Raw genomic sequence first — 26,310 nt, 5'->3', positions numbered from 1 at the left:
ATCCACAGGTACAAACTGGTGTGCTGAACGGCACCTCACCCCATGAGCTGCATCAGATCCCGGATCACCACAACCCTCCACACCATCCCGCTCACCCGCCTCGCACCTCGAGGGGGCTCTGAGCTGGATAGATCCTTTGGAGAACCATTGGCCACGTCCAGGGACCGCCCTCACCAGTAGCCGTGCCTGAAACGCCTCGGACACTCATCGCAAGGTACATTGGAACTCTATCCCGAGTTCACATCGGATCCAGGGTCCGCAACGTTTGTTTTCCCAGTCATCGTACCTTACCGACCAAGAACACTTAAGAAAAATTGCCTATTTAAATCTGGTGGCCTTCATTCGCTAAACTTTATATGGTCTTGTGATAATTCTGCATATATTTTTACATAAAGTCTACGTATTTTTGATACAATCCTACGACTGGTGTCTGTTTGTGGTGGGCCAGTGGGTTTCCTGTATGTGATCATAAATGCTTAACTAACTATCGCCCTGAAGATTAGCCTTGTCTGCTCGCGCCTCACTACCTAGAGGTTGAGCAAGGGTTATTTCTAAAGGAGTAGTTCTCTTACCCTGACTAGAGGAGTGGGTCCCTGTTTGTCACAAGTGAATACCTGTGCCAACCAGAGACCCCTGAGTCTAACACGTAGCTAGAGCTTTAACCGCCCAGGGCGGTCCCTGAGTTTGCTGCCCAGTGACAGCCAGTGCAGGTAGGAGCAGGGGAGGGAGTCGACAGACGATAACGAGGGAAAATAAAACATTTAAAAAAAGAAAACCACTTACCTTGCACTTGCCAAAATAGCTCACCCCATCTGCAGCCCCCCAAAAAGTGACGCCTGGGACGGACCGCCCCCTAGCTACACCACGAATATACATAAGTAGTCTGTAACTGGTTTATAATATTACCTTTTGTCATAAAGTTGTGTGCCTTATGTGATTTATAGATTATGAAAATGTATGTAATGTATGTATTCACAAACTTTATAATGCTAAACTTTCCCAAAACAAAAAAAGAGTTATTCCCCCAATCACCAATTAAAGTGTGACTAGTTGACACCTAATATCTTTAATTGCACAAAATGCCCCACTGCCTTATCATGGGCAGCCACCCAAAATCTTGCCTTTTTCTACTGTTCATTGCTCTCATACCAATGTATGTGTAGACCCATAAATTCTATTCTCAAAGCCATTGGAACTTCCAATAGAGCTTGCCTTGTGAACGTGTCCACCTCAATGGAAAATCCCTATGCCGCATGCAAAAACGTTCCTTCTTTCTTCCTCACCACCCTCCTAATCTTGATTTCAACACTTCTAATACTCGTCATAACCTTGCGTAAGACTTCATCTTCCGGTATATCTGATTATCATCCATTTTCCCAAAAAAGGAGCCACTGGACTCATCACATACTCTTTACTTTCCCTTTCTACTCATACAAACCCTTGACATATTAAATCAACAGTAATTTCTACAGATAATATGCACAGCTCGTAGAACTTTGAACTGACATGTAGCTACCTTGGTTTGTCACTTTAGCAGCAACTCTCCTAGTAATCACTGCGATTAATGACCAGTAGTCTGTCTGTGGTTTGCCATTCCCCACAGAGTAGGCCTAATAGATGCACACCTAACTAGCATGCTAAAGCATCACTCATTAATAGAGTTTGGGACCTCTGTGCCCCTCAAAGCTCTATGTGCACATACTTCTGCTTTCTAATTGCTGCTCTGCATAACTACTGCCCTCAAAAAACATACGCTAACACTCTTCATTACACGCAAATCTTGCATTCTTTTTCATGAGCTCCCCAAAGAAAGGGCACTACGAGGTAACTGTGGAAGAAATTTGGTATGACTTTCAGCTATTCCCAGAAAATACCTTAGGGGTCCATTAGGATGGTGGGTGGACTTAGTCCGTCCGCCATCCTATCGGTGATGGGGACCGCCCACCATAAGGCCGGGGGTCGCGTGGGGGGTATTAGGATGAGCCCGAAATTGTGGTGGGCGCATCCTGCACTTTTAGCATTGTGGCGGGCGGTGCTCTACGCACCGCCCGCCACAATGCTAAAAATGCATGTGACGCATTTGCATAAACAATGCAAATGCTGGGGGGTACCAGAGGTACCCCCCGTGTGCACCCTCCACCTCTCCTTCACTGTGGGGGCTCGCTGGAGACCCCCAAAGTGAAGACCACATGCCTGCCACCGCCACCATATTAGACCTTTTCCACCCCGATCGCAAGGTGACCGGGCGGAAAAGCGGCGGACGGTCTTTCCGTTTGCTGCGGTCCCCCCGCCATACTAATATGGCGGGGGGTCATTTAGGTGTGGATGGCCGGCAGATTGCCCCCGCCAGGCCGGCGGCGGCTACGGCCAGCATAGCAGGGGCAATCCGCCCGCCATCCTAATGGGCCCCTTAATGTTTCTGTGGATTGGGAGCCTCTCCTATACCCTTCACCTAAATCTCGTTCGGTGTTATTGCTTCTCTGGAAAAAGGCTGACTTGGACAATCTACCACTCATTCTTTTGCCCTTCAGAGTCATTCATTTTGCTTTCAAGATCATCAAAAAACTCTGCAATCTCTCATCTTGAAACCTTCTGTTCTTGACATACACTAATACCTCATGTTGAAAACATGTTACTCCATATCCTCATGTAAATAGGGTATCTGTCATTTGTTTGAAAATGGTCAAAGCTAGGTAAGATAAAGTGGTATTCTTCTGAACCAGTAGGATCCTTTCAGAGTGATAAAATATATCAGGGGACATTAATCGTTATGCAAGACACTTTTGGGGTACGCAAATACCATATCTAAGGTTGGATTCATCCCTGTTTCCTAAAGTAACAAAACTTCCCTGATATGTTTAGCATTAAATGTTGATACTAAGGTCATGGAGGTCAGCACACATCCAGAGTGTTCAGTTGGTTTTATTTGGTCGAACCATTGGCTCTATCCATTTTGAACTTTTTATCTTTTCTGTTAGGTCTTTCTTGAATAAATTCTCCTTCAACTCATTCCTCAAGCACTCTAAGCACTAAATGGCCACTTGGGTGATCATACGTTTTAAGCATTATCTTGTGGACTTCAAGTTCTACTAAACTATCAATGCAAACAATTCAGGAAATAACTCCAGGCAATCTGTTTATTTGAGGCCTCACTATTGATTATTCCCAATACTTTCATAGCATAGATTTATATCATCATCTAGTGCATAGGCATCAGTTTTGGTCTGAACACACATTCTTGAGCACCACTGTTGATAGTTTCACCTAGAGTCTACAGAGGAGACACTAATAAGGAGTCTTTTACATCTAAGGTGCTCTCTATATAAACTGCAACAAACTGCAGTCTGTTTGCAAACGCATAATAGGGAATAGAAGTTAATCTGCCAAGAAAGATACACGCATACATGATTTTTAAACGTCCCCTGGTATTTTATTGGCACTGCACATTGCGTTTTCATATAAAAGGTCAAATACAAACGGTGAAGACTGCACAGAGTGTGTGTGCACTTCACCGGTTGTCAGTGCATGAAGATGGAGATATGAATTAATTCATTGCTTAGTGATATAGAGTGGATCATGTATACAACAGAAAACACATCACTAAATTACTCATAAGTAAATGTAGGGGTCTATGCACATGACTAGAGACTGTCCAGACCACCCCCAAAAGATTTAAAGCTGCAAGGATGTGATGTAATTATTTAACCACAGCGGATTGGTGCATCAGCGCTCACAATAATCTCAGCCACCTGCACCCCGATATATTTCCCCTTGACATCTTGGACATTTATTGTGTCATCCTCAAAGATAGTTCTCATTTTTCCTGTCCAGGGTATGTCAGCAGTGTAGCGCGTTCCTGTGACAAAGTATTCCACAGAGTACTTAGGCCTAGCTTCAAGTTTGGCATTAATACTGTCAGTCCTTGATTCCATTCGCCTACCTGCGGTACCCACAGTAAAAGTGGTGGTGACAGAAGCGGAAACAGATATATCTCAAAGACCTGGGATGCCTGCACTTACCTCAACGCTAACTCCTATCTCAATGGAGGATTCAAAGCTCCAGCTAGATTCTGTTTCAATAGTAAAGGACAACTTCCTTTCAGCATAAGCAGGTGGGCTACCTTCGGGAGCAGCACAGTTCTGCACTTTGGTTCGGGCACTCAATTGTAAAGGCTCCGTTCTCAATATTTTCTTATCATTGAAGTTATATTTAATATCATAAAGGACTACTTTTTTGGTGGGCTTGCTATTATGGACTAAAACGTACTTGCTCTTCAGCACGTATGCTGGGATATCCATGTCCCCGTGCCTTTTAATACCAGACATAGCATTGAGGGTTTGACCTTCTGGATTAGTTGGAGATGCTTTCCAGATGCTGACATCATCCCTTGCCCCACTTCCAGCATCATTCCAAACCCAGGTCCACTGTGCCGGAGTTACATACTCTGCTTTAACACAGCGGAAGTCATCAGCAGAAGGAGCTGCATAGTTCCCTGTAGCTGCATAGCCTAGGGCTACACAACCGGATGGGCATACAGGACGCCATATGGCACCATCCCTATTAGCTCCTGAACCCCTATCTGTCCAAACCTGGACAAAAGAGGTAGGCTTCACCAGAGTCCCTTCCTTAATCTCCTTTGCAAATACTCCAGATGGCTTATTGTAATTATCAACGGCGATGTGGCCCAGGCTGCAGCAGTGGTCAGCTTTCCAGAAGGAGACATCTCGCGCTGCTCCGCTCCCTAGAAAACAAGACAAATACACTTGAGTCCAAAGCTCATACATCTCTACTCATACTGCAAACATGTCCTTTATGTAAGTCCTGGCTGTTTTAAGAAGCTTCTCTTCCATATTTTAAGGCTTCCAAACCTTTTAATTACCGTTAAAGATCACATAATTCCTCCTTCATTGTGTAATTTTGACAGTATGTCAACAAGGAATGTAAGCAATAGGAACTCACAATAGGGGAACGACTTGTGAACCTTAAATTTAGGAGTTGATCTTTAATTTTTTTTTTATGAAATGGTAAATAAGGGTTAAGAGGTAAGGGGTAAGAAACGCTCAGAGTGTGCATACATAGTAGACCATAACTGTCAAATACAGTTGCTCATTATTTGTGTCAAACCACAAGTTTGTAAAAGCCTCACTTGACACATTTATCTTCATTCCACCTTTGGACCTGTGTTGTTTTTTGTTTTCCCTTTGTCTAAACAGTGAATTATATTCTCTTGGTGGAAGCAAACTTGCAGATGGCCTAGAGGCTCGCAGCATATCTTCTAATTTAAATTTCACATATTTAGAATAAAGTAATGCATAAACAACCCTCATTCAGACCTAATACATGAGAACCTTGCCCAACTTGTCTGTGCACCCCTCCATAGCTCCTCTGAAGTGAGCATGCATTCTCGTCCCAGGATATAAAAATATGCAATACTATTCTCATCAGACTATCTTACTGATGTGTTAGAATTCTTTCTTTTCCATCTAATGTTTGCATAATTCTTAATTTGTTTACGTGCCTTAAGCCTTTTTGTTTTGTATTCTCTTTAATCTATTAAGACGGGCTCTCTTCTTGGGATGAGAAGGCTCTTTGAAATATGTGTTTACAATCATTCATCCTTGGGTTAGTGAGAATTTTATGATTTGCTCTGATGTGCCTTTCCTGCTCTACAGCCCAACGCACAATTCATGCCCCAGATTGGAGCCATTTTTAAACATAGACTGTCTCGCAGTGCAGCTAGAAGTAGCCTAGGGAGCAAGCATTGTCAAATCAAGATAATGGTAGCACCAACTCCAGGAGGCTTGTGTGGGCTGAAGCAGATCCATAAACTTGCATTAGAATTTGACATAGCCATCCCTTCATCTAAGCGACAGATGAAAGGAAAATGGTCTAAAGTACTGAACCACAACAGTATAAATAAAATTAAAGTAGTGGGAGGTTGTGCCCACCTCCGAAGGTGTTAGTTACAAGATGGCAGATCCCACTGAAATTCACAAGGGCAACTTATCTTGGAAGATTTGCTTTATGGAGACATGCTGGAGAGTTAGTAGATATGCATATTGAATATGTGGAGTGGACTAACTTGGAACCTTGGGGAAGTGGGACTGTATGCACTCATAAAGATATTTAACATCAGAAGAACTGTATATCTTTGGCACTTCTACTTGTCAGTGTTAGACACTTTGATGAAGCCCGTGAGCAGGACAGCCCCCTTCATCACAGATAAAATATCAGCACACTGTATAAAAGAGCTTCAATTGTCACTAAAGAAGAGACCATCAGCTTCATCAATGTCTGCTGTGAGACAAATACTGCATCAACATCTTAAAACACACACACACACAAACACGCTGATACTTATACTTATTCATATAGGATAGACTGCTTGACTAGATGCTAGTTACAGAGTGCAGTTTTAAGCGAATAATAGGCCCACCAAATGAATCAAAGGGCAAAACCTCTGGCCAAACTGATGCCTCTGAAAAGGACTGGGAACATATTATTCATGTGTCAAAATTTTCTAACACGTGACTGGCTCTTCACTAACCATAGGAGGCAATCGGGGTCAGCAGAACTTCAGAAAATTCCCAACGTCCCTATATGCAAGCCCTCATCTGCTATATTTAATCTGTGCAATGACCAAGGATTTATAGTGACCTTAAACACCTGCTTCTTACCTTTATCATCCCAGATGTTGACCATTTCTTGTGTCTGATGAAGAACCAGAGCAATGTCTGCAGAGTCGCCTTGTGAAGGGAGTGTTATTTTATCAGATTTCAGGATGTACGGAGTATCCGACGGTCTGTTATAGTTGCTTACGGATAAGAAGGACTCAGAAGTTAAACCTTTAAATGGAAAACAGACGATGCAGGTTAATTTCTAATCGTTGAACTTTGTCCCCAAAATGCTGACAGTTATAGAACATTACTCATTTGCCTAGATAAGGCAAGATGTTATAGTGCGGGCCAACTTTGAAGCAAAGGAAAGACACTGAAGTCATTATGGGAAGAATACTACTTTATCACCCACAAACTTTGTAAGTGCTGCACCAGTTCTGAATGGCTGGTGGGCTGACTAGAACTGTCACTGTTTGTGAATAAAACCTGGTCTCGACTGGCAGGAATATATGACTACTTTTACTTTGCAGAAGCGCTGTGGATTGGGGTGATGTCTGGCCAACAGGGCTGGACTGGGAACCAATAAGAAACTCTGGTAAGTATGATCAAATCATACTAGACTACACAAAGCAAGTAAACGAAAATAGATTTCTAAGTACCATTCTACAGAAATGGCATAGCAAGAATATCAGCAAAAGGAATATCCAGAAAGTTAGTAAATACAGCTAAATATAGGTTGACTATTCTTTAAAAAAATGACAAACTATTAGAGTTTTTCATTTTAAAGCAAGCAACATATGGTACACAATCAAGGTTAATATTACTCTGCCAGGAGTTCACATGTACTGTCAATATTCATGGCCATTACCAGTCCCATTCTCCACTACTGTTCTCCTTTACAAAGTAGACACATTTTCATTAGGCCTTGTTGGCTGTCCGATCGCCCGGTACACAGTCCAAAGACCATGGCTTTTAAAGTACAAATCCAGGAAGCTACCCCAATATTGATAACATTACCTCCGGGTCTTTTTAGATTTGGTATATTTTACTTCACATATATGTATCTTGTCATCCCTGTCCAAGTGTAATTCTCTAAAATTGGAGCTGTATCACTGACAAGGACAGGAGCAGCGCTCTCAAAACCCACTGGCCCGAACACAACACAGTACCCAAAAGCCATCAAGAGTTTCAATAGTTGGATTACGTCCTGTGTTGACTCCCTGCCCCAACCCAAACACAGCAATACAACACGATCTAGATCCCGATCCCAAGCTAGTTGTTACATGCAGTAAGGAACTCAGACTGATGAAAATCCACAACATACAACTGAAGCACAAATGGATAATGAGCCAGGATAATGTAGACAGGAGCATGTTCTGATGTGCCATGAGAAGCTACTAACAAATGATAAGGACCACAAAATGCACAGCTCTAGCATATCGCATCAATGCCAACACCAACAGAAGCAATAATACCTTTGCCATGGTGAAGAATTTCACCTCACCAGTGGCCTCTTCCATCTCGATTACATTCTTGCAGGACCTCTGCCACAATATTCCTCAATTCTTTAGCAACTAAATCACTGCTATTTACTGCAACTTCAACCCACAACTGGACACGACACACCTTGCTAAATGCCTCCCGATCTTATGCAGAAAACCTGTGCTAACCACATTGCCCATTATCACCCGAAAAAAACCTGCTGTCACCATGAAGTCCAGCAACTCAGGGGCCCAGTCAGACTGCTACCCTCACCTCACCTACTACAGAGAACTGAAACCCATTGGCACCAGGATAAAGGTCATTCTGAATGCCTTCACCGCTTCGGCAACCTTCCCAGATGATTGAAAATTTGCAGCTGTACTCCCATTGCTGAAAAGACCCTCAGAGGACCCTTCAACGTACACCAAGAATAGACTGATCTTACTGCAACTATTTCTGGCCAAGATCTTGGAGAAAATCGTCAACAGACACATCACCAAATATCTCAGTGGCCACTAAAACCTCAATACCACTCAGTCTGTTTTCAGACCTTAATACAGCATAGACATTGCCCTCATCACTGCTAGGGTAACATCCACATGACTCTGGATAGAGGAGACATAGAAGCCCTCCTCTTTCTGGACCTCACTGTCTCCCACCCCATCCTCATTCAGCGCCTACACGGCATCGTGATCGAAGGATACGCACTCTGATGGATCTGCTCCTTCCTGACTGGAAAGAGACAGCCAATCAGCCTGGCACCGTACACCTCAGACACTAGGGACCTCTTCTATGAGGTTCCTCAAGGATCCCACATAATCCAGACCCTCTTCAACACATACATGATCCCTCTAGTCAGCATCATCCGCTCTCACAACATTAAGTCCCCACCTACAGCAATGACTCACAACTCATTCTCTCCCTCCCAGACAAGACACCCAGTACCCAGATCAAGTTCAATGCCTGCATAAGTGCTACACACATGAGCCTCCTCAGTTCTTGAATTCCACAAATAGTTGAAGATCTGTTTTTTTAAGGAGCCCCACTAGCCATAACTATGCCTCAAATATGTTCAGCACCAGGATGCCTTACCAGGCAATAGTGTGCTCTGCCGAACTGTATACCATAACATAAGATACCTTGACAATATGAATATATCTAAGGTATGTAGGTGTGAAGTAAAGATAAGCAAGTATTTATATACCCATTTATTCTTATTTTCATAGTGGTTGATATTCTGACATACAAACCTCCAACGTCAAAGAAAGTTTTGAAAATGTGCAGCTGATCAATGCATGTTACAACACACATTTTTAACACAATGTTAAAAGAGCATTTTGCAACATTTCTAGAGAGAAACTAAGTGATCAACTCCAAAGGAAAAGACAGTAAACTATGAATATTCCTTTAAGGAATTTCTGAGCATGACAACATGTTTCCTCTCCTCCATTTGACATGCGGCTTGTAAGTGGGAAACTGCATGGGCACAAGAAGGAGCTCTCTCTCTGCCCAAAGTGCCATGGGAGCTCTTATTAATTTCTTTAAAAAATATAAGATTGCATCAAATGTAGTTCCATGAAAGAAGGCCTCCATGTTAAAAAATGAAATAGCTTAATTGCACCTAAGGTACTGGTAATTTTGAGTTGATATACATTTCTATTAGCACTTTTTTTCACCCGCACAACTAGTACAGACTTCTGTGTGGTAAGAATGTTTTTGAAAACCTTGGAAAGAAAAAAATAAACTATCCCTTCCCCCTGCACTCAAACATTGCTTCCATTGAAACCCCCTCACCTTATGATGTGCCTCCTGTCCAAGCAGCAAGTCTTTTGAGTTCATGACTGCGCAGCCCTATGTTGTTAAATCATAGAATATTGACTATCTAATTTGGAGCCATCCAAAATGTTCAGGGCTTTTAGGCTCTTGAGGCAAGTGAGTTTTTTACAGTCATTACTAAAGAAGTCTAGCAAGCATCCCTATTGTTTGGAAAAGTCTCTTTCCATTCCCCTTGTTGCTGTGGAGAGCTACTCCATGTCCAGGTTCAACCATAGTTACTCCAGACATTTATGCTCCAAAGGTAGTTGTTGTGGCCCCCAGAAAAACCAGGATCGACTGTTTGGCTGCTCTGCTCTCGCGGCTGATGGGAGTGCAGGGCTGGACATTGGTAGACTTGTTTATACTGGGTCTGTCCACCTTACTCAAAAAGACTAAAGTGATGCAGCGCTTTGTTAGGTTTTCACTGCTCCTGGCCAAATGACTCATTGTGCAGCACTAGGAATCTCCATGGGCTCCTAGAATAGGGCCTTGGGGGAGGAGTTGCTGGTGGTGGAGCACAGTTGAAGGTGAAGCACTGTTGAAGGTGAAGCACTAAGGCAGGTGGAGTATAGGGGCCACCCGTAAGAAGCTAATCTCTTTTGATTGGAATGTCCTACTCAAACAGTTTTGATTACAAGTAACTGAGAAATCATGGGGATAGTGTAAACTCTACTAGTCCACTGGCATCAATAAGGTTCACATGGGAAATCTTAGAACTAAGGGTGATGCTGATGGACACATATGAGACTGCGGCAAGTGCTGTCGTTTCAGTGCTGTGTCCATATCCCTATGGGGGATTACCCTCCCTTCCCTGATATTGAACTATCCCTGCATATATTAGTTGGGAGGCACTTACTCAGACATGCTGACACCTTCTGGGTTACATTGGACCCCTTAAGCGCCCTGTTGCTTAATTATTGGTCAACATCAGGACCACCCAAACTTGTTTGGGGGTGGTTAAGGGAGTTTTGGGATTACTATATATTCCCCTCTCTTTTGTCATTATCATCATATGCCTATGATTGCTGTTTTGTACACGACTTAAGATGCTTCCCTTTTTCCACTTATCCATACCTGCAACCAAATCTGTATCACCAGAATGACTTGTATAATGACAAATACTAATTATTGCTGTAAATTGTGTTACACAGTAAAATCAATGAAAATGTTTTAAAAAGAAATTATAAATAAGAGACAGGAGATAAGGTGACCTCAGTTAGAATTCTGATGCTGGATGTGCTAGATGTCTCAGTGATATCACTTCGGGGCATTTGGCTAGAGCAGATCCAATGAAAGCCACCACATTTGTCAATACCATAGCACAAAAGTTTGTCAATCTGGGACAAGACTAGAGCACACCAGTTAGTGATCCCTCTTCCCCACATCCCCTCCAGAATGCCAGGATCTTCCCACTTCCCATTTTCGCCAGTCACATTGGAGTATAATGTGATGCATAAAGTATGTTCAGTAGGGTTTCCCTACCCCCTGCTTCAGAGGCAGAATTGTTAGCTTGTTCCAATATTTCCCCTCATTGCTTCTGGTCTAATGTTATACACTGTGCCTTTTCCCAAGAGTAGTGGGATGGGAATGTATCTTTCCCTGCTTAACAATCATGTTATAAATGGGGTCTCTAGTTGGTAGAGGTATGCACCCTGTCCAAGTAGGGACCACCACTCAAGTGAGGGTAAATCAGATACACATCTTATATTAACTTGCGCTTCCCCCCTGGAAGCTTGGCACAAAGCAGCGAGGCTTAACTTAGGAGGCAATGTGTAAAGTATTTGTGCACATTTTTATTTCAGTGAAAACATCACACATAGGGCCCGATGTAGGTAATCCCAGATTACCGATTCTTAAATACCGAATCATATCGATTCGGTATTTAAGAACAGGCAAATGGGATGTAGGTATTTTGACCAAAAAAATTGCTGAATCGGTAAGTTTCGGTAATTACCTATGGGCCCATAGGAATGAATGCCAATTACTGAATCGGTATTTACCGATTTGATAAAAGGGGGAAACATTGAAGGGTGGCAGGGTGTCACTGTGACACCCTGTTGTACCTCTCAATTGTGTATGGGTGCACATGTTGCAGACATACATGCCCTAAGGGCATGTATGTCTGCAACATGGCACTGTTAGAAAAGCAAAAAAAATGCTTTTTCCAAGGTTTTCATTATTTACCACCAACTTGTAGTTGGTGGTAAATAACGAATCCTAAAAGGGAAAAGCACTCATTTGAGTGCTCCCTCCATAGCAAAATCGGTAATTTACCGAATCGGTATTTTAAGGAATCGGTAATTTACCGATTCCTTAAAATACCGATTTGGTAAATTACCGAATCAGTAAAATGCCCACCTACATCTCATTTTCCAAATACCGGTCGGTAACGGACGAAATTACCGAATTTCGTCCGTTACCGACCGGTATTTGCCTACCTACATCGGGCCCATAGACTCCATATAAGTTTAACAAAATAGAGAATATTAATCTCATTAAAACAAAAACAAAACAAAAAAATCCAATAAGTAGAAGTCGAGATATTAATTTTTAAAGATTAAAGGCAAAAACAGTTCTTAAAAGCCACTAATGGTCAAAAGGTTACTTGAGGTTGCAAGGGTCCTATGCAAATCCAAAGTTCGGCCCAACAGAAATGGAGGACAGGCCGGCTACAGAAGCCATGCAGGGTGTGCTAAAGAAGTAGCTTGTATGGTTCAAAGCGTTCATGTCGACAGCATGACACGTCGAGCTTTTCTACAAAGTCAGGTCACTGTGTCACCACCGGACTCCGTTGATGCGGCACTGCATTGTCATCGTGCTGCCCAGAGCATCATTGTTGAGTCACACAGACAATGTTGAAGGATTGGCGCTGCGTCATCATCAAACCTCACAGTTGGGACCTGCCCCGTCATCAAGTTGGCACTGCGTCAAAGTTGGTTTTCTCCCACAATTGGGATGATGCACCAGTTTTGATGCAAAACAGCTGCAGAGCCCACTTCTGAGGCCTAAGACTGGAGGGAGACACATAAGGCAAGGGTAGGACTAACAGATGGCTGTGTCCAGAAGCACCAGCTGAGTATCAAGAAGTCTCTGGTGACCCTAGGAGTTATGAAAATATGAGGCAAGCCAGAAAGTCCTTGGAGAATCTTGTGTTCAAGGATGTAGAGAACAGGTCTAGTCCTTCTCACACCCAGGCAAGAGGCAACAGGCAGCAGGAAAACACAGCAGTGCAAGATGCAAAGTGTCAGTTCCTCCTGTAACATAGCAGGCAGCATGCCAACACAGCAGAGCAAGTAGCTAAGTGGCAGTCCTTCCTACATCAGAGCAGCTCTTCTTCCAAGCAGAATGTCCTTGGGTCCAGTAGAGTTCTGATTTCGTGGTGTCAGGTACTTATACCCAAATGTGCCTTTAAAGTAGGGGAGAAATCAAAGAGGCATTTGAAGATCACAAGGACCTTACCTTTCCTGCCCAGGTGCAAGTGTCCGCTCTTCCCTCCCACTCCACCTCAGGAAGGCCCTTCAGCCCGGTGATGGGTCATCAGGATGTAAATGTCACCCCCCAGCTCCCTTTGTGTGACTGTCTGGAAGGTCTTCACAAAACCCAGCTGTAACCCTAGGCCAAATGTTTATTCAGAGAAAGGCAGAGGCACAGTATGGTTCACATAAGAAAATGTCAACTTTTTAAAAGTGTCATATTCAGACTTACAATCTGAAATCCAACTTCACCATCAGTTGTGATCTCAAATTGTGAGTCCAGAGACACCAAACCCCAAATTTCTATCTCCAGCCAATTGGAAATTATCCAAAAAAGATGTTTAAGGCAATCTCAATGTTAACCTAGGGGAGAGATAGACCTTGCAGTAGTGACAAATGAACTTAGCAGTCGTTCACTACCAGGATATGTAAACGTTAAATGTGCATGTCCTACCTTTTAAATACACTGCACCCTGCCCATGGGGCTGCCTAGGGCCTACCTTACAAGTGACCTAAATGTAATAAAAGGGATGGTTTGGGCCTGGCAAGTAGGTTCATTTGCCAGGTTGAAGTTGCAGTTTAAAACTACACACACAGGTTCTGCAATGGCAAGCCCGAGCCATGTTTCAAGGGCTTTGAGTTGGTGGCACAATCAGTGCTACAGACTATCTAGTAGCATTTAATTTGCAGGCCCTGGGCACATATAGTGCATTTTACTAGGGACGTATAAGTAAATTAAATACACCAATTGTGGATAAACCAATGTTGCCATGTTTAGAGTACAGATCATATTCACTTTAGGACTCAATCCAGAGCCAACTGACTCAACGCACACAAACCTGCGAATTATTAACATGGTTTTACGAAGTTGTGGATTTCTTTTAGTATGGTTGTAACTTAACAATGGTTTAAGTAATCAGGCAAATAAATAATACATATATTTAATATTTATTACCACTGGTTGACAGTGCTGGTTCTAGGGGTTTTCCTTCAAAAAAAGCCTTAAGTCTGACCTTTCTGAAGAAAGATTGCAATTCCCTGGTTTGGTTGAACAGGTCGATCTTTGGTGTGAGGACAAAGCCCAGTCCTTTTTGGAGAACTTGTTCCTCATTCTCGGTCAATATGCGATCCGAGAGATTGACCACGAGGCTCATTTTGGCCCCGACCTGTTCGTGCTCCGGGTATCCATTCCGTGGGGGCGTGTGTCCTCCCACTGCACTTTCTTCTCTGTGGCGTTGCCTCGCTTTCGCCCGCGCCCTCTGCCCCAACCTCTGCCTAAAAAAGGGGGGCGTGCTGACCCTTGGGGCGCAAAGAAAGGTGGGTATTGTGGTACAAATGGTGGCTGAAATGGCTGGAATTGAGGATATTGCCAAAACGGGGGACCCATTGGTTGCCCTTGGTTGGGATAGTTCGGGTAATTGTGGGGGTTCTGTTGTCCTCGCCCTCTACCTCTTTTGGCCCTGGGTGGGATATTGGTTGTGTCATTGTCGTCCCTACTCTCAGAGCCACTGTTGGAGCCTCGTCTAGACGAAGTCGTGCTGGAGTCTGAGTTGTAGTTGGTTCCCGGCGGGACGTAATCGTCCTTCAGGTACGGGTAGACTTTCTCCTTGGAAAATCTTTTGATATCCTTCTGGAGCTTAGCTACTTTCTGATTCATTAAGTATTCCTTGTGCTCTGCCATTTCCTTGTTCAGTTCGGCTAATTTTGTTTTAAAGCCTGTGTTCTGGGCTGTGGTCTTTAGTGCGGCCTCAGCTTCCTGAATGCGGACTAGTAGTGCGTCTGCTAGTCTTTTGGCAGTGTTGACAATCAGAATCAAGAGGTCATGAGTGCATTTCCATGCTACCTGAGACCACTCGATCTTGAACTGTCCATCTTCCCAGAATATTCTTGGGAAGTTCTTCACTATTAGGCCATTTGGGGCTATTTTGGCTTTAAAGTATTGTGCCATCATTGCTCCATGTATTGTGATCCTGATCCATTCTCGTTTTAAGTCCGATAAGGTTTGCCACTCAGTGGTGTTACTCCCTGAAGCGGTTTCAACGTCTATGCCAAAAAGTGATGGAGTTCTCATAATAGCAGCTGAGTCTTCTTCACCAAAGCTGAGCCCCTGACCTTCCATTGTGTACTAGTCAGGGGGAGCCGGTGAAGAGAAACAAAGAAAGAAAGAGATAGGTTACCCAGGACGGGTAAACTGAGTAATTCACCGATCGGTAAATTACTGGTTGGGGGATATGAACAATCTCACCCACCGTTATGTAGCTCCCACGGTTTTCATCGTGCATGAGTCGTCGTCAAATAAGAGGGAGTGTGATCAATGGATCGAACGGGCACCGATTGCCACCTCAAAGGGGAGGTGGAAGGTCCAGTTACAGCGTGTGCCCGTGTGTAAAGTACTCAAACAACAAGCGGGGTTGCTGAACTGTTCCTGGTAGGAAAGGAGATTGGCTGTACCGAAGGGGTATATTAACACCCTTGGGCATCCATTAGGTTGGACATGTTTGCCTCACACACCCCGAGGGATGTCATGCTTCATCATCGGCGGTTGCTCCTCGTCGGGGAGGCGGTGCAATCCCCGACGGGCTCACCTCAAAGAGGGGCTCTTTGGCGGAGATCTTTTTGTCCAGCTGCCTGTTGATGAAGTGTGGGTATGTGGGCCAGGGCAATAGTATCCTAAAAATGAAAAGGTGAGGTTTTAAAATATAGTAGAGGGTCCCGGAAAAAACTTTATTCTGGAGGTCCTCCTACTATTATTAAAAAAGGGTGTAGTTTAGTTTGTTAGGTCACGGAGAGGTTCGTGCCGTGTTTCAAACTAGACTAATGTGATGGTCGGTCAACATGTTTCTCGCTTGGGCTCTTCCCGTGATTCTTCAGGACCTGGTGAAAGTGTGGGTGGGGGTTAAAAACAGGGACATGCTAGTGTCATGAACCTAGTGTGTTTTACCTCAGGGGAATCCTGTGCCTGAAGTATGGAGATACAAAAGAGAGACATTAATGCAGATACCGTAACAAATGTCAACAATTGTAAATGGTAACAGCCAATTTAAGCATCTCAGTGCAGTGAAGTGGAAGTGGTGTGTGTAGTGTCACACATACGAACATGCCTGTGGTGTATGAAGAGTGTGTGGTGTAGTGAACACTCTTATACCTATGTCCGTGGTGTTTAAAAACAGTGGTTAAAACCTGTGGTTAAAAACGCAACCGCTATCTCAGGGAGAGAACTCGAATCAGGAAAAGGCAATTACTGACGTGGTAAATATCAGACTCACCTAAAGGTCTTGGACTAATAGCCACCTGAGTTATCGGCGGGTCGGTACAACAGAAGTTGCCTATAGTTCAGGCTAGGGAAGGAGAACTAAAGTTATGGAAGTTCTTGGTGTCTAATACTACCATACTTGGCAACTAGGGGATTGTTAGATCTTACCTCAAGTTAACAAACTAAACTACACCCTTTTTTAATAATAGTAGGAGGACCTCCAGAATAAAGTTTTTTCCGGGACCCTCTACTATATTTTAAAACCTCACCTTTTCATTTTTAGGATACTATTGCCCTGGCCCACATACCCACACTTCATCAACAGGCAGCTGGACAAAAAGATCTCCGCCAAAGAGCCCCTCTTTGAGGTGAGCCCGTCTGGGATTGCACCGCCTCCCCGACGAGGAGCAACCGCCGATGATGAAGCATGACATCCCTCGGGGTGTGTGAGGCAAACATGTCCAACCTAATGGATGCCCAAGGGTGTTAATATACCCCTTCGGTACAGCCAATCTCCTTTCCTACCAGGAACAGTTCAGCAACCCCGCTTGTTGTTTGAGTACTTTACACACGGGCACACGCTGTAACTGGACCTTCCACCTCCCCTTTGAGGTGGCAATCGGTGCCCGTTCGATCCATTGATCACACTCCCTCTTATTTGACGACGACTCATGCACGGTGAAAACCGTGGGAGCTACATAACGGTGGGTGAGATTGTTCATATCCCCCAACCAGTAATTTACCGATCGGTGAATTACTCAGTTTACCCGTCCTGGGTAACCTATCTCTTTCTTTCTTTGTTTCTCTTCACCGGCTCCACCTGACTAGTACACAATGGAAGGTCAGGGGCTCAGCTTTGGTGAAGAAGACGCAGCTGCTATTATGAGAACTCCATCACTTTTTGGCATAGACGTTGAAACCGCTTCAGGGAGTAACACCACTGAGTGGCAAACCTTATCGGACTTAAAACGAGAATGGATCAGGATCACAATACATGGAGCAATGATGGCACAATACTTTAAAGCCAAAATAGCCCCAAATGGCCTAATAGTGAAGAACTTCCCAAGAATATTCTGGGAAGATGGACAGTTCAAGATCGAGTGGTCTCAGGTAGCATGGAAATGCACTCATGACCTCTTGATTCTGATTGTCAACACTGCCAAAAGACTAGCAGACGCACTACTAGTCCGCATTCAGGAAGCTGAGGCCGCACTAAAGACCACAGCCCAGAACACAGGCTTTAAAACAAAATTAGCCGAACTGAACAAGGAAATGGCAGAGCACAAGGAATACTTAATGAATCAGAAAGTAGCTAAGCTCCAGAAGGATATCAAAAGATTTTCCAAGGAGAAAGTCTACCCGTACCTGAAGGACGATTACGTCCCGCCGGGAACCAACTACAACTCAGACTCCAGCATGACTTCGTCTAGACGAGGCTCCAACAGTGGCTCTGAGAGTAGTGATGACAATGACACAACCAATATCCCACCCAGGGCCAAAAGAGGTAGAGGGCGAGGACAACAGAACCCCCACAATTACCCGAACTATCCCAACCAAGGGCAACCAATGGGTCCCCCGTTTTGGCAATATCCTCAATTCCAGCCATTTCAGCCACCATTTGTACCACAATACCCACCTTTCTTTGCGCCCCAAGGGTCAGCACGCCCCCCTTTTTTAGGCAGAGGTTGGGGCAGAGGGCGCGGGCGAAAGCGAGGCAACGCCACAGAGAAGAAAGTGCAGTGGGAGGACACACGCCCCCACGGAATGGATACCCGGAGCACGAACAGGTCGGGGCCAAAATGAGCCTCGTGGTCAATCTCTCGGATCGCATATTGACCGAGAATGAGGAACAAGTTCTCCAAAAAGGACTGGGCTTTGTCCCCACACCAAAGATCGACCTGTTCAACCAAACCAGGGAATTGCAATCTTTCTTCAGAAAGGTCAGACTTAAGGCTTTTTTTGAAGGAAAACCCCTAGAACCAGCACAAGACTCAGGTTTACATAACCCTTCGACATTCACACCCCACAATGGGATGGTTCCCAATGAGGTCCTGACCTTTGAACAGGCGGTACTGAAAGACATCGAGACTCTGGATAGGCAAAAGAACCACTCTAATATCTCCCGCAAAGACATGGAGGTACTTAAAACATTGGCAGACGACCCGCTCATCACTATAAAACAAGCTGACAAGGGCGGGGCCACTGTATTAATGAACACCAAAGACTACGAGCTTGAGTGTCTAAGGCAACTCAACGATAATCGGTACTACACCCCCATTCCATGTGATCCGACCCCACGCCTGCAAACAACCATCGCAGGCCTGGTGGAAACTGCTGAATGTGAACGTTGGATAAGTGAGAAGGAGGCAGAATTTTTGAACCAAAAGAACCCTAGGGTTCCCTACTTCTATACACTTCCAAAAATTCATAAAGGGACACGACCAGTCCCAGGGAGACCTATAGTTTCTGGTATCGACTCGGTATTAGAACCATTGTCGAAGTTTTGCGACCATTTCCTCCAGCCCTTGGTTAAACGCATCCCTTCCTATATTCAGGATACGGCCGACACCCTACGGCATCTCAACTCAATCGAGAATGCTAACCAAGTTGACCTTTTGATTACCCTAGATGTTGAAGCCCTCTATACCAACATCCCACAGAGGGCCACTCTAGAGGTAATCGAATCACGCCTAAGGATGGAGGAGTGGGACTCTGACACCCCACCCTCATTCATTATGGAATGCGCAACCCTTGCGCTCACTGAAAACTTCTTTGAGTTCAAGGGGCAATTCTTCCACCAGACCCAAGGAACATCGATGGGCAGCACCTTTGCCCCGTCAGTGGCATGTCTGTACATGGCCGATTTTGAGGACAGATACATCCACCACCAATCCAACCCGTTTTCAGCAAACATTACAATGTGGAAGCGCTTCATTGACGATATCCTGATCCTATGGTCGGGGCGTCCTAACTCACATGAGGCCTTCTTTATATGGGTTAACTCACTCAATCCATATCTTCGGTTCACTATGTCTTCCTCGCCCAAAGAGATTGCTTTTCTCGACCTCACTGTACAACTGAAAGAGGGTAGACTCCAGACAACGATGTTTAGGAAACCAACAGACCGTAACAGCCTCCTACATTTTGAGAGCCACCATCCCAAAGCTTTAAGGACCAATCTACCTTTTGGGCAATTCCTTCGGATTAGACGGAATTGTAGCAATATTGCAGACTACAAAAAGGAATCCACCATCCTTTCTAGAAACCTACTAGACAGAGGCTACCCTAAAGGAGAGGTTACAAAAGCGAAGAATCGGGCAAGGAATAACAACAGAGAGGCACTCCTAGAGAGACGGGAAAAACTACCCATTGAAAACCAACCAAACACCTGTGTGACGACATTTACCCCACTGTCAACTAAGATTAAAAACACCATCAAACGTCACTGGGGAATCCTCAACACAGGGGATCTATCTTTTGAACAACCTAGGTTTGCTTTCAAAAGGTCACAGAATGTGAAGGACATATTGATCCACACGAGACCTAAGACCAATAATAAAAAAAGTTCCCAACAGACACTATGGAACCTGCCACCAGTCACCGGTCACTACCCATGCGGTAACTGTGGGGTTTGTAAATACACTACCCCCCAGAAAACAATACAGCTCACCGACACTTTCAAGTGGGTTATCCAGGGCCACACGAACTGCAACACCACTCACTGCATCTATATGCTGACTTGCCCATGTGGTCTCAAGTACATTGGGATGACTACACGTACAATTAAGACAAGGATCACTGAACACCGTAGCAATTTTCGGTGTAAGAAATCACACACCAAGATGTGCAAACATTATCTTGAGAAACAACACAGCGCCGACTGTATACGATGGGTGATTCTTGAGGCAAGTCCCAATTGCCTGAAAAATGCCCTGTTCCGCAAAGAACAAAGGTGGGTACACCGCCTTTCTACTGATAGACAAGGACTGAATGAGGACATTCCCTGGCATTCACTGTGAACATCTAATCCCTTGTCACTGTATTAACCCACATCTGTTCAAACACTGAGTACACCACTCCATCATGGCCGGTATTGCCTTGGTTACCACGTGACCCGCACAGAGGGCGTCACCCGACGCTACCTTATGACGAGTCCACCTATAAATAGCCCACACCCCGCTAGTCCATTACCTATTCGAGCTCGGCGGTGATGGGTAGGTGACTCAGCACGGACACGGATAACTTGAGGTAAGATCTAACAATCCCCTAGTTGCCAAGTATGGTAGTATTAGACACCAAGAACTTCCATAACTTTAGTTCTCCTTCCCTAGCCTGAACTATAGGCAACTTCTGTTGTATCGACCCGCCGATAACTCAGGTGGCTATTAGTCCAAGACCTTTAGGTGAGTCTGATATTTACCACGTCAGTAATTGCCTTTTCCTGATTCGAGTTCTCTCCCTGAGATAGCGGTTGCGTTTTTAACCACAGGTTTTAACCACTGTTTTTAAACACCACGGACATAGGTATAAGAGTGTTCACTACACCACACACTCTTCATACACCACAGGCATGTTCGTATGTGTGACACTACACACACCACTTCCACTTCACTGCACTGAGATGCTTAAATTGGCTGTTACCATTTACAATTGTTGACATTTGTTACGATATCTGCATTAATGTCTCTCTTTTGTATCTCCATACTTCAGGCACAGGATTCCCCTGAGGTAAAACACACTAGGTTCATGACACTAGCATGTCCCTGTTTTTAACCCCCACCCACACTTTCACCAGGTCCTGAAGAATCGCGGGAAGAGCCCAAGCGAGAAACATGTTGACCGACCATCACATTAGTCTAGTTTGAAACACGGCACGTAACTCTCCGTGACCTAACAAACTAAACTACACCCTTTTTTAATAATAGTAGGAGGACCTCCAGAATAAAGTTTTTTCCGGGACCCTCTACTATATTTTAAAACCTCACCTTTTCATTTTTAGGATACTATTGCCCTGGCCCACATACCCACACTTCATCAACAGGCAGCTGGACAAAAAGATCTCCGCCAAAGAGCCCCTCTTTGAGGTGAGCCCGTCGGGGATTGCACCGCCTCCCCGACGAGGAGCAACCGCCGATGATGAAGCATGACATCCCTCGGGGTGTGTGAGGCAAACATGTCCAACCTAATGGATGCCCAAGGGTGTTAATATACCCCTTCGGTACAGCCAATCTCCTTTCCTACCAGGAACAGTTCAGCAACCCCGCTTGTTGTTTGAGTACTTTACACACGGGCACACGCTGTAACTGGACCTTCCACCTCCCCTTTGAGGTGGCAATCGGTGCCCGTTCGATCCATTGATCACACTCCCTCTTATTTGACGACGACTCATGCACGGTGAAAACCGTGGGAGCTACATAACGGTGGGTGAGATTGTTCATATCCCCCAACCAGTAATTTACCGATCGGTGAATTACTCAGTTTACCCGTCCTGGGTAACCTATCTCTTTCTTTCTTTGTTTCTCTTCACCGGCTCCACCTGACTAGTACACAATGGAAGGTCAGGGGCTCAGCGTTGGTGAAGAAGACGCAGCTGCTATTATGAGAACTCCATCACTTTTTGGCATAGACGTTGAAACCGCTTCAGGGAGTAACACCACTGAGTGGCAAACCTTATCGGACTTAAAACGAGAATTGATCAGGATCACAATACATGGAGCAATGATGGCACAATACTTTAAAGCCAAAATAGCCCCAAATGGCCTAATAGTGAAGAACTTCCCAAGAATATTCTGGGAAGATGGACAGTTCAAGATCGAGTGGTCTCAGGTAGCATGGAAATGCACTCATGACCTCTTGATTCTGATTGTCAACACTGCCAAAAGACTAGCAGACGCACTACTAGTCCGCATTCAGGAAGCTGAGGCCGCACTAAAGACCACAGCCCAGAACACAGGCTTTAAAACAAAGTTAGCCAAACTGAACAAGGAAATGGCAGAGCACAAGGAATACTTAATGAATCAGAAAGTAGCTAAGCTCCAGAAGGATATCAAAAGATTTTCCAAGGAGAAAGTCTACCCGTACCTGAAGGACGATTACGTCCCGCCGGGAACCAACTACAACTCAGACTCCAGCACGACTTCGTCTAGACGAGGCTCCAACAGTGGCTCTGAGAGTAGTGACGACAATGACACAACCAATATCCCACCCAGGGCCAAAAGAGGTAGAGGGCGAGGACAACAGAACCCCCACAATTACCCGAACTATCCCAACCAAGGGCAACCAATGGGACCCCCGTTTTGGCAATATCCTCAATTCCAGCCATTTCAGCCACCATTTGTACCACAATACCCACCTTTCTTTGCGCCCCAAGGGTCAGCACGCCCCCCTTTTTTAGGCAGAGGTTGGGGCAGAGGGCGCGGGCGAAAGCGAGGCAACGCCACAGAGAAGAAAGTGCAGTGGGAGGACACACGCCCCCACGGAATGGATACCCGGAGCACGAACAGGTCGGGGCCAAAATGAGCCTTGTGGTCAATCTCTCGGATCGCATATTGACCGAGAATGAGGAACAAGTTCTCCAAAAAGGACTGGGCTTTGTCCCCACACCAAAGATCGACCTGTTCAACCAAATCAGGGAATTGCAATCTTTCTTCAGAAAGGTCAGACTTAAGGCTTTTTTTGAAGGAAACCCCTAGAACCAGCACAAGACTCAGGTTTACATAACCCTTCGACATTCACACCCCACAATGGGATGGTTCCCAATGAGGTCCTGACCTTTGAACAGGCGGTACTGAAAGACATCGAGACTCTGGATAGGCAAAAGAACCACTCTAATATCTCCCGCAAAGACATGGAGGTACTTAAAACATTGGCAGACGACCCGCTCATCACTATAAAACAAGCTGACAAGGGCGGGGCCACTGTATTAATGAACACCAAAGACTACGAGCTTGAGTGTCTAAGGCAACTCAACGATAATCGGTACTACACCCCCATTCCATGTGATCCGACCCCACGCCTGCAAACAACCATCGCAGGCCTGGTGGAAACTGCTGAATGTGAACGTTGGATAAGTAAGAAGGAGGCAGAATTTTTGAACCAAAAGAACCCTAGGGTTCCCTACTTCTATACACTTCCAAAAATTCATAAAGGGACAAGACCAGTCCCAGGGAGACCTATAGTTTCTGGTATCGACTCGGTATTAGAACCATTGTCGAAGTTTTGCGACCATTTCCTCCAGCCCTTGGTTAAACGCATCCCTTCCTATATTCAGGATACGGCCGACACCCTACGGCATCTCAACTCAATCGAGAATGCTAACCAAGTTGACCTTTTGATTACCCTAGATGTTGAAGCCCTCTATACCAACATCCCACAGAGGGCCACTCTAGAGGTAATCGAATCACGCCTAAGGATGGAGGAGTGGGACTCTGACACCCCACCCTCATTCATTATGGAATGCGCAACTCTTGCGCTCACTGAAAACTTCTTTGAGTTCAAGGGGCAATTCTTCCACCAGACCCAAGGAACATCGATGGGCAGCACCTTTGCCCCGTCAGTGGCATGTCTGTACATGGCCGATTTTGAGGACAGATACATCCACCACCAATCCAACCCGTTCTCAGCAAACATTACAATGTGGAAGCGCTTCATTGACGATATCCTGATCCTATGGTCGGGGCGTCCTAACTCACATGAGGCCTTCTTTATATGGGTTAACTCACTCAATCCATATCTTCGGTTCACTATGTCTTCCTCGCCCAAAGAGATTGCTTTTCTCGACCTCACTGTACAACTGAAAGAGGGTAGACTCCAGACAACGATGTTTAGGAAACCAACAGACCGTAACAGCCTCCTACATTTTGAGAGCCACCATCCCAAAGCTTTAAGGACCAATCTACCTTTTGGGCAATTCCTTCGGATTAGACGGAATTGTAGCAATATTGCAGACTACAAAAAGGAATCTACCATCCTTTCTAGAAACCTACTAGACAGAGGCTACCCTAAAGGAGAGGTTACAAAAGCGAAGAAGCGGGCAAGGAATAACAACAGAGAGGCACTCCTAGAGAGACGGGAAAAACTACCCATTGAAAACCAACCAATAACCTGTGTGACGACATTTACCCCATTGTCAACTAAGATTAAAAACACCATCAAACGTCACTGGGGAATCCTCAACACAGGGGATCTATCTTTTGAACAACCTAGGTTTGATTTCAAAAGGTCACAGAATGTGAAGGACATATTGATCCACACGAGACCTAAGACCAATAATAAAAAAAGTTCCCAACAGACACTATGGAACCTGCCACCAGTCACCGGTCACTACCCATGCGGTAACTGTGGGGTTTGTAAATACACTACCCCCCAGAAAACAATACAGCTCACCGACACTTTCAAGTGGGTTATCCAGGGCCACACGAACTGCAACACCACTCACTGCATCTATATGCTGACTTGCCCATGTGGTCTCAAGTTCATTGGGATGACTACACGTACAATTAAGACAAGGATCACTGAACACCGTAGCAATTTTCGGTGTAAGAAATCACACACCAAGATGTGCAAACATTATCTTGAGAAACAACACAGCGCCGACTGCATACGATGGGTGATTCTTGAGGCAAGTCCCAATTGCCCGAAAAATGCCCTGTTCCGCAAAGAACAAAGGTGGGTACACCGCCTTTCTACTGATAGACAAGGACTGAATGAGGACATTCCCTGGCATTCACTGTGAACATCTAATCCCTTGTCACTGTATTAACCCACATCTGTTCAAACACTGAGTACACCACTCCATCATGGCCGGTATTGCCTTGGTTACCACGTGACCCGCACAGAGGGCGTCACCCGACGCTTCCTTATGACGAGTCCACCTATAAATAGCCCACACCCCGCTAGTCCATTACCTATTCGAGCTCGGCGGTGATGGGTAGGTGACTCAGCACGGACACGGATAACTTGAGGTAAGATCTAACAATCCCCTAGTTGCCAAGTATGGTAATATTAGACACCAAGAACTTCCATAACTTTAGTTCTCCTTCCCTAGCCTGAACTATAGGCAACTTCTGTTGTACCGACCCGCCGATAACTCAGGTGGCTATTAGTCCAAGACCTTTAGGTGAGTCTGATATTTACCACGTCAGTAATTGCCTTTTCCTGATTCGAGTTCTCTTCCTGAGATAGCGGTTGCGTTTTTAACCACAGGTTTTAACCACTGTTTTTAAACACCACGGACATAGGTATAAGAGTGTTCACTACACCACACACTCTTCATACACCACAGGCATGTTCGTATGTGTGACACTACACACACCACTTCCACTTCACTGCACTGAGATGCTTAAATTGGCTGTTACCATTTACAATTGTTGACATTTGTTACGATATCTGCATTAATGTCTCTCTTTTGTATCTCCATACTTCAGGCACAGGATTCCCCTGAGGTAAAACACACTAGGTTCATGACACTAGCATGTCCCTGTTTTTAACCCCCACCCACACTTTCACCAGGTCCTGAAGAATCGCGGGAAGAGCCCAAGCGAGAAACATGTTGACCGACCATCACATTAGTCTAGTTTGAAACACGGCACTTAACTCTCCGTGACCTAACAAACTAAACTACACCCTTTTTTAATAATAGTAGGAGGACCTCCAGAATAAAGTTTTTTCC

At 44.9% G+C, this 26,310-nt stretch overlaps 1 pseudogene across 1 annotated transcript in view; it reads right to left on the bottom strand.

Annotated features, from left to right (window-relative positions):
* Positions 1-3,408: 3,408 nt before the first annotated feature.
* The window catches only part of LOC147712442 (uncharacterized), a 107,286-nt pseudogene continuing 84,384 nt past the window's right edge, over positions 3,409-26,310 (bottom strand). The window contains exons 3-4 of the transcript XR_015295592.1: positions 6,678-6,845; positions 3,409-4,741 (exon numbers count right to left, since the gene is read on the bottom strand). The product of XR_015295592.1 is annotated as an uncharacterized LOC147712442 (transcript). The remainder of the gene's footprint in view (positions 4,742-6,677; positions 6,846-26,310) is intronic.

Source organism: Lissotriton vulgaris, chromosome 5 (assembly GCF_964263255.1).
Source record: "Lissotriton vulgaris chromosome 5, aLisVul1.2, whole genome shotgun sequence".
NCBI classification, from domain to species: Eukaryota; Metazoa; Chordata; class Amphibia; order Caudata; family Salamandridae; genus Lissotriton; species Lissotriton vulgaris.
The sequence above is the reverse complement of the archived record's forward strand: the minus strand, read 5'-3'. Positions and strand labels throughout refer to the sequence as shown.